This window comes from Adiantum capillus-veneris, chromosome 16 (assembly GCF_014529385.1).
Source record: "Adiantum capillus-veneris isolate H3 chromosome 16, ASM1452938v2, whole genome shotgun sequence".
Lineage (NCBI taxonomy): Eukaryota > Viridiplantae > Streptophyta > Polypodiopsida > Polypodiales > Pteridaceae > Adiantum > Adiantum capillus-veneris.
In genome coordinates this window covers 39606615-39614776 of record NC_140946.1, presented here as the reverse complement: position 1 = coordinate 39614776, position 8162 = coordinate 39606615, and the positions used below count along the sequence as shown (strand labels likewise).

Sequence of the window (8162 nt, the reverse complement as noted above, 5' to 3'; positions counted from 1 at the left end):
TTCAATCCCAATTATACAATCCCCTCAAGTGCTGTCCACAATTTGCACATAATACATAGGCGGCGGTTGTCCATAAGGACCCACATCTCTTTTACATTCATTGCCTGTAGAATAGACATATATCATGGGAATTGAAGCATAGGAGCACTTGCTCCTCCGTGGGGGCACCAAAATGATGTTAGCATGCAAACGAGAAGGAAAATGAATGCCCCTACTGCCTTGCACGAGCTACATCGTCAAAACGAAGAGCTATTGCACGACCAAAAACACCTGTAGGATTTATGAAAAACCCTCCAAGCATGGAACACACTCAAAATTAGGAGAAACAAAGGAAATCATGACAAATCTCGTCTCATGGAGATGTCCGTAGAGTATCCATAGGCAAAAAACAAAGAAGAAACGACGAAGTTATGGCCTCTTGAACATGGAGGTGTTCTTTTTCTTGCTAAAAAATGAGCTCTCTGGAAGTTGTGTAGGTCTGCAAAGAATTGTAGCTCTTAAAAAGGGGGATTTTTTTGTCTCTTATCCCAAGGGATTCTCTCTCCTCTTAGCTAACATGATTCTCTTGTAGGCCCCTTTTAATTGGCTCATTTTGCCCTTATTTGGGTAAAAAATGGCATGTCGATAATCTTTTGACTAAGGAAAGAGGCAGAGGAAGTGTCCAGAGGAACAAAACTTTGACCAAGCGCCTGAGCAGGGTGTGTGAACCGAAAATGGGCACCCCTTCCTCCCCCCAAAGTCCACGAGCCCCCATGGGCAAGGCAAGAGAGAACTCCACTCACAAGTGATACACCCAATGCTAGTCCTCTCCCACTATATATACTCTCCACTTCCTCTCAACCCCCCACATGTGGGATTACTCTAGTGCCACATGGCATGCTCTCCCCAACTCTCCCAACTTCCTCATGCACAAATCTGGATTTTCTGTTTCACCCCCAAACTGAGCCATTTCCTCAGAGGCGTAGCAGATGACCCCGATCACCAAATGTGACGCCGTAAAGCACGACTTGGAGCCCATGACTTCGACTAAATCTAAGAATTAAAAATTCCAGAATTTCCATTTTTAGATCATCAAGTTGGATCAATCGCCCTTGTCGCATGTACCCGTAATCACTTTCTAAGTCAAGACCGTCCACTTCGGACGCACGTAACTCATGATGCACGAGTCCAATTCACAAGCTATAAAGCACGGCTGAAAATACTTATTGAAAGCTATGTTTTGGGGTCTCAAAAAACCTAAAACATTAGCATTCAAGCTTGGAAAAATTACACTTTTGTACAAGGATTTTTACATTGTCACTTTCAAAACTTGCAGGGCTATGTACACATATATACATGAGGCTAGTGGGCAAGCTTTTTGGCATGACTTAGTGACTTTATGCTCAACCAAAAAATACCTGACAACGTGTATCCATTGCCATGTGCCGAGCCATTGGCTTTGTATAGACTAGTAATGCACTTCCAACAAACAAGCCAATGTCAAGAAGGATAACCACAAAACACCTAAACATAAACCATATCTTATGGCATCATCACAAGAAGAGTCATTAACCTTCCAACAAACAAGCCAATGTCAAGAAAGATAACCACAAAACACCTAAACATAAAGCATATTATATGGCATCATCACAAGAAGAGTCATACCCCTTCCAACAAACAAGCCAATATCAAGAAACATAACCACAAAACACCTAAATATAAACCATATCATATGGTATCATCACAAGAAGAGGCACACACCTCCCAAAATTTGTGACATAAAAGTTTGCAACACTACCAATAGCATAAAGCAATGTCTAAAAAAAAGAAATAGAGGCCTCACTAGTCATCAAAGATGTTCACCCAAGAGGGCACGTTAGCCTCATCATCAAAGCCAAGTGAAGTAGAGGCCTCCTCTCCGTTTCCCCTTTTTGTTTGCAAAAGAGGCAAAACATATCCAACAATAAGTGGCTCATCATCATCAATAACTACACATGCCCGTCCAAAAGCTAAGAAAACTTGCAACACAGGAGTTGTACCACACCCAAGCTCCAAGAAAATCCCAGCTCGTGGACAAAGTAGCTCCACAAAACAATCCATGAAAGCTTAGGTCTGCTGCTTCCCACCTCGCAAGGGCTCTCCTGAAGGTGATCGTGCCTTCAAAAGCTCTAGTAGATAATGCGGCATAAAAGAATCCAAGGGTTGAATGTCGAGGTTAGAGAAAAGAACCAGGCTTTCAAACAAAAACCGTTTTGGATGAATAGCTACCCTGTGCAACATAAAGAGCATAGAGCAATGGCACTACAATAAAAGACACATAAATGTGAATAGCTGGACAAAGATAAGGCTAAGTGAATAAGGTATGGAAACACAATCATGTACCTCAACACGACCAGCAAAGCTCTCCATGTAACCGTATGCGCCGTGATGCAAGACTACAACACGGCGATGGACCACCATCTGTGAAGCTCGACAAAATTGCTCTACCCAACCAATAACATCACCTATATGTTAAAAATCAAGGTAAAATACAACAATCATTTAACAAACTTTCTCAAGTAGCATGTCAAGATGAAATGCATACCAATTTTGTGTTAACATATGAAGTAACACACCTGTCATGGACACCATGATTAGTAACCAGCCTACATCTGCCAATGTAAAAAATGCAAGGTGAATCCCAGCATGCATGTGCTCCTCCATAAGCAAGTCCCAAGATGGAGGAGAGGACAATCTAGGATGGGAGCCTCCAAATGGCAGATCTAAAATGATCAAATCAGCTGCCCAATGCACACTCTTACCTCCTCGAGTGTACGACAAACATGGACTACTCATGCGAGACATCAAATCATGGACCGGTATCCAATGTGGAAAATGCACTTGAGCCTTAAAAGATGCGGAAATCTCAATATAGTCACCATGAATAGCCATACAACGTGTGTCCAAAGCAATAAAAGAAGCAAGGTGGGGAGAATGCAAAGGATATATGAAGTGCAAGGTGCTACGCACAATATCAAAACCATAAAGCTGAGAAATCAAAGTGAACACAAATGAATTGCAAGTACTAAAGAATCAAGCCAAGAATTCATCTAGAACACAATGACTCACTCTCGCCACAAACAATCTCCTCTGTAGTAGTAGTGTGACCAACTGGCTCCTTTCCCTTGTGGGAAATATGTGAAGCTACAAGAAAGAAAATGATACATATGAATGTATGTAGATACATAAAGAAAGAATTAAGGTAAATATCTAGCCCAATTAATTCCTAGGATGTCCACATTTACATCTTTATGTGGTAAAATCACTGTAGCAGAACCACAAGGAGGTACCACTCGAGCCAGAATTTGGGAAGGTATCCTTGTATGCTCAAGAATATGGAATGACAATGAATCTTCCCGAGTAGCATCATGGATCTCTCTCTCTTGCATCAGCAAGTGCCCTTGCTCCATGTCAACCCACCAAGGACATGTCTCTATCTCAAATGGAGAGAGCGTATGAAGTGCCGAAGTATACATGGAGGAATCCTCTAAAGACAACTGAGTCCATTGCCTCACCAAGAAAGGAATAGCAGGCAATAATTTCTTGGAGACCAAGAAGAATAGAAACCTATGCAAAGGAAGGACAAATAAGTAACATTTTAAAGCATATACTCATGAATGCCCACATGCTTTAAGCTCTCTACCTATATGCTAATTGTTGAGCTGCCATACACAAGTAGTCGACCTCTTTTTTTAGTGCTTGTTTCCATGCATCTTTGTCTTCACCTAAAGAGATACCTCTTTTGGGAAGAGATGTGGCCTAGCTTCAAACATCACCTCCCAAAATAGGCCACTAGCGGAAATTGTGAGGCAATGGTACTAAGCCAAGAAACTCCAAGAAGTGTGTTGAGATCTACAATGCCCTCTTATAGAAACGATACAAGAAGTGTGTTGAGATCTACAATGCCCTCTTATAGAAAAGAGACAAGAAACCCTCTGTGACAAGCCAACTATAAGTACACAAAAGGTTAGTACAAAACACTACGGACACTACATGAAACTTTTCCCAAGATAGTTAGAGCACACTTACATGCAGAAGGCATGATCCACTTTCTTCAAACCATAAGCTACTTTATTAACCTTGTTGGTCTCTAGTAATCCTAGCCAAGTCAACTTACTTGGCATTGGAGCATCTGCCCACACTATTAGATTAAGATTTTCCAATGTAGCCCAATTGTCACTTCCCCACTTCAAACACATAACCTTTGCTAGCCAATCAGGTCCCAAATTTGGATCCACAATGTTGAGGATCTTAACAAGAAAAATAATATATCAATAGAAATACATGCATAATCTTGAAGAAGTATAAAATGCCATACCTTGCCAATTTTATCAAAGAACTTTGAGGTGAGATCTTGGTGAATTTTTTTCTCGCGCTTCTTCAATTCTTCCTTTGATAAGCTATGCCTCAATTGATCCAATCTCTTATCTTTTTCTTTTGACATTTTTATCTTCAAACATAGTCATTAATTTAGTTTAAAAGCAAGAGTTTCATGACGACACCAAAGACAAGAAAGAAAGCCATTTGTAAAGTAATTCTCACATCATACACCAATATATTGCTAAGTATCTTTGTGTCAAAGGATACCATGGCTCAACTCCCTTTGCATAATTTCTTCGTACATCAGCAATGAGGGCTTGATCTTGCATTGGTAGCCTTTTTAAATACACCTGGTGAGTTGCAACAAAAATATGTGTCGTATTCACAATCTCATTCCTCATGTGGGTAGCAACTACATAGAACATTTGATTGGACATATTCTTTAAACCTTACATCTTTTCCTAGTTCACTTTCAAACTCCTCATTAATTTCCACCCAAAATGGATCCCAATTTGTTTTGATATCATCTAAGTTTCCAAAACATAAAATTAGTGTTGTCACTCTTAACTCACAAAAAGCTAATCATAGAGTTAGTAATTTACCTGTCACAACAGAGACTTCCTTCTTACATCTCCACAATGAGACAATAAATACCCCCTTTTCTTGCATGTAGCCCTCCTTGGAAAAAGCTGCCTTCAATCCACTAAGATCATCTCTAAGTCCTCTTACTCTAGCATAGGGAATCAATTTGTATAATGGGATTGGTGGGCAATCAAAGCAACTAAACAACCTTGTGCTAGTCATGACATTTGCACCCCTATGCATAAAAAGATTTTTCTCATCTTCATCCTCTTCTTCTATCATGGATGTGACCTTGTCCCTCATCTCCCAAGGAATTATTTGCATAGCATTTTCAGCGGGAGCAAGAGTATCATCGACTTCATGTACAAAGCCATGACCAAATTTGGAGGAAACTATTTCCCCTTCTTGTGTATCCAGCTCCTCTATCAACTGTGTGGCTGAAACTACGGATATTTGATCGCCTTCTATGATTCTAGACCTTGAGGAACGATTTGGTGACCTTTCACTAAAACAAAATAGAGATAGTAAGATTTTGCAAATATGAATACTGAAACGTATTTTAGAGTAACATTTCAAAATAGAAATATGACACATAGGACCAAGATCACCTCTAAATTTTTTCAAAGTATGATTTATGCCAACTTAGATATAACATTAGATTTTCAAAAAACAAAACTATCAAAGCATTGTATTACCTACGTACTGGCCATTCACATTTTCCCCTTTTTCCTGGCATTCTATCTAAAGACCTTCCTATGGAGGATCCTTTTCCAGCCATTAAAACTACATTTCCAAAGAAGAAAAAATTTGTTGATCTCAGCATATTCTCAACAATGGATTTTCATAATATAATCTAAAGAGCCTTGTGTTGATGCAAAGCCTTTCACATGATTTATAAAATATAATCTTGAGCAAACATAAAAAGTTGTACAACTTGACAAACACATTTCGAAACTATTAAAACCCTCATGTTGACACTCGTCCTTTATGCCAAGCACACACTTGTCTTCTTCTGACAGGCTCTCAACTTTGACTTGAAGTTTCAAAGTTCAAATGTGCCATCAAAGGATACCATCCTGACTGGCATGAAACTAAACTAACCATAATCACAACACGATAATGAGCTGGCTATAGGTAACATGGCCCTCTTAGCACAATCAACATTGAGCTGGCTGTAAGTAACATCACCTTCTCCCTAAATTTCAAACCGACCATTCTTCATAAAAAAGAGCCATAACAAAAAAGACCAGTATATAGTCAGTTGTAACACCCTTATGTCAACAAATAACAACACTCATAATAGACCCAAAGAACTCATCTATAAAAAAAAAACTCAAAAGGTCCCCTTTACCTCAATACATGAGTAAAGTAAGTATAAGATTCTACTAGAAGTACTCAATGACTAAGCTCAATAGTGACTCACACACACATACGTACATACAATGAAATGCTCTAATTAGAGAACTTCATTATAGAATATTCACACAATAGTTACCTTCTTGATTTATGCAAGTTCTACTCAAAATCTTCTCATGAGGTTCGCTTAAAGCGCTCGCAACGATGCAGACCTTGGTTGATTACTTTTTTATAGAATATGCACACACTAATTACTTTCTTGATTTAGTCAAGCTCACAATTACTACTCAAAACCTACTCGTGAAGGTTGCTTAAAGGGCTCGTACCGACACATACCTCTTTGGGCTATTGCAACATTTAAAACTTTTGACATCATAAACAATAGACTAAGAGCCTTGGTCTCCGGTGTGGTAGGTGATGGGTTCAAGTCGCGGGGGCTCAACCGATCGGAATCTTTTTATTCCTAAGACTAAATGAACGGTCAAGATCGTTCAAAGATTCTGGATCGTTGATCCCACCTGACAAGGGGGGTGTCAAATAGTCCGGAGGGTATGCCTCAACAGACTCGCATCGACGTAGTGTATTTTCTTAAGCGTTTTTTTAAATTAAAGAATAATTAGTAGGCCCACATTAATAGTGTGAGAACAGAGAGGACTCGACCATGCAACTCTCCACCCAACCGTGTCATAAATAGCCCATAGCCATCCCATATGGCGCCCCTTGACTGCATGCCCATCCTAGCCCTTGGCCTAACATTACTCCCCCCCATGGAGAAACGTTTTCGTCCTCGAAAACACAAGTGATGGTATCTTCGTAATAACATTAATGTTTTCCACTTGGCATCCCTCATGGATCCAACAGTTCGTTGGATCACAACCCAGTTCAATAGGAGGCTCAATGAAATCAAGGATAACATCTTGATTTTCCACATTGTTGTCCTTGTGCAACCGTCTTGGTTAACCAACCCATAACGAACATAGTGTGGGACTCCATTTAGAACTCACTTGAGTATGCTAAATGGGTTATCACAACTAAAAGGTATCTAAATGCATACCCAGGTTTCAGACCTTGTGAAGGTACTGGAACGTGCAATAAGACTAGTGCTCAACTTTCCATAAAAGTAACATGCTGATATACTTATCAACGCCAACCAAGTCCTTAAGTTGCTGTTGTTTCTTGTTGGTTACCAACCTCACCAAAACTAATGATCAAGGTTGATAACTTGAGAATAATAGGCAGAGACTAAAACTAGTCGCAACATGCCTTTTATCATGTGAAGCAAACCATAACAGAATGTGAAAACTCAGTCACACCTAGTACCAGCCATAAGACATTCTCATGAACATAGCATACTTGGCTGTATGTAGAAACAACCATCCGTTACTTGGTTGTTTCTTAGTACTCGTAATTGTAACAAGTTTGTACTTAGTAACCGACAATTTTTGGTCACTGAAATTGTTCCTGATACTATGTGCTCAAAATGGTCTAACAAACGAATGCGACCAGCACCTAGGGACTTCGTCGCGACACATCATTAGGAAATAGACTCCCGTGTCAGTCCTAGAGGCTCATATTCTCCACATGTGGAATATGTCTCAAAACATGATGTCAGGGAAAGTGACATCAAAACATGATGTCAAGTACAAGATGTACTTGTGTGTGGAGGTAACTGCAAACAATCAGCAACATGACTGAGAGGGACCCTCATTAACATTTCTCCACACTGGCTAAACCAAACTCCTTAAGCTACTAGATCATGTTGTATCCCATGTGACAACATGTGCCAGACAGAACCCTACCATGTAGTTCTGTAACTGTTTCAACAAGAATCAAACCTATCATGGTATCCTGAACAGTGAATGGAGAAAGTGACAACACTTTCTCAG

The 8162-nt window shown here is 39.8% G+C and overlaps 1 pseudogene; it reads right to left on the bottom strand.

The window, feature by feature from the left end:
• Positions 1-1821: 1821 nt before the first annotated feature.
• On the bottom strand, positions 1822-5698 carry LOC147438886 (uncharacterized; annotated as a pseudogene).
• Between the last annotated feature and the right edge of the window lie 2464 nt (positions 5699-8162).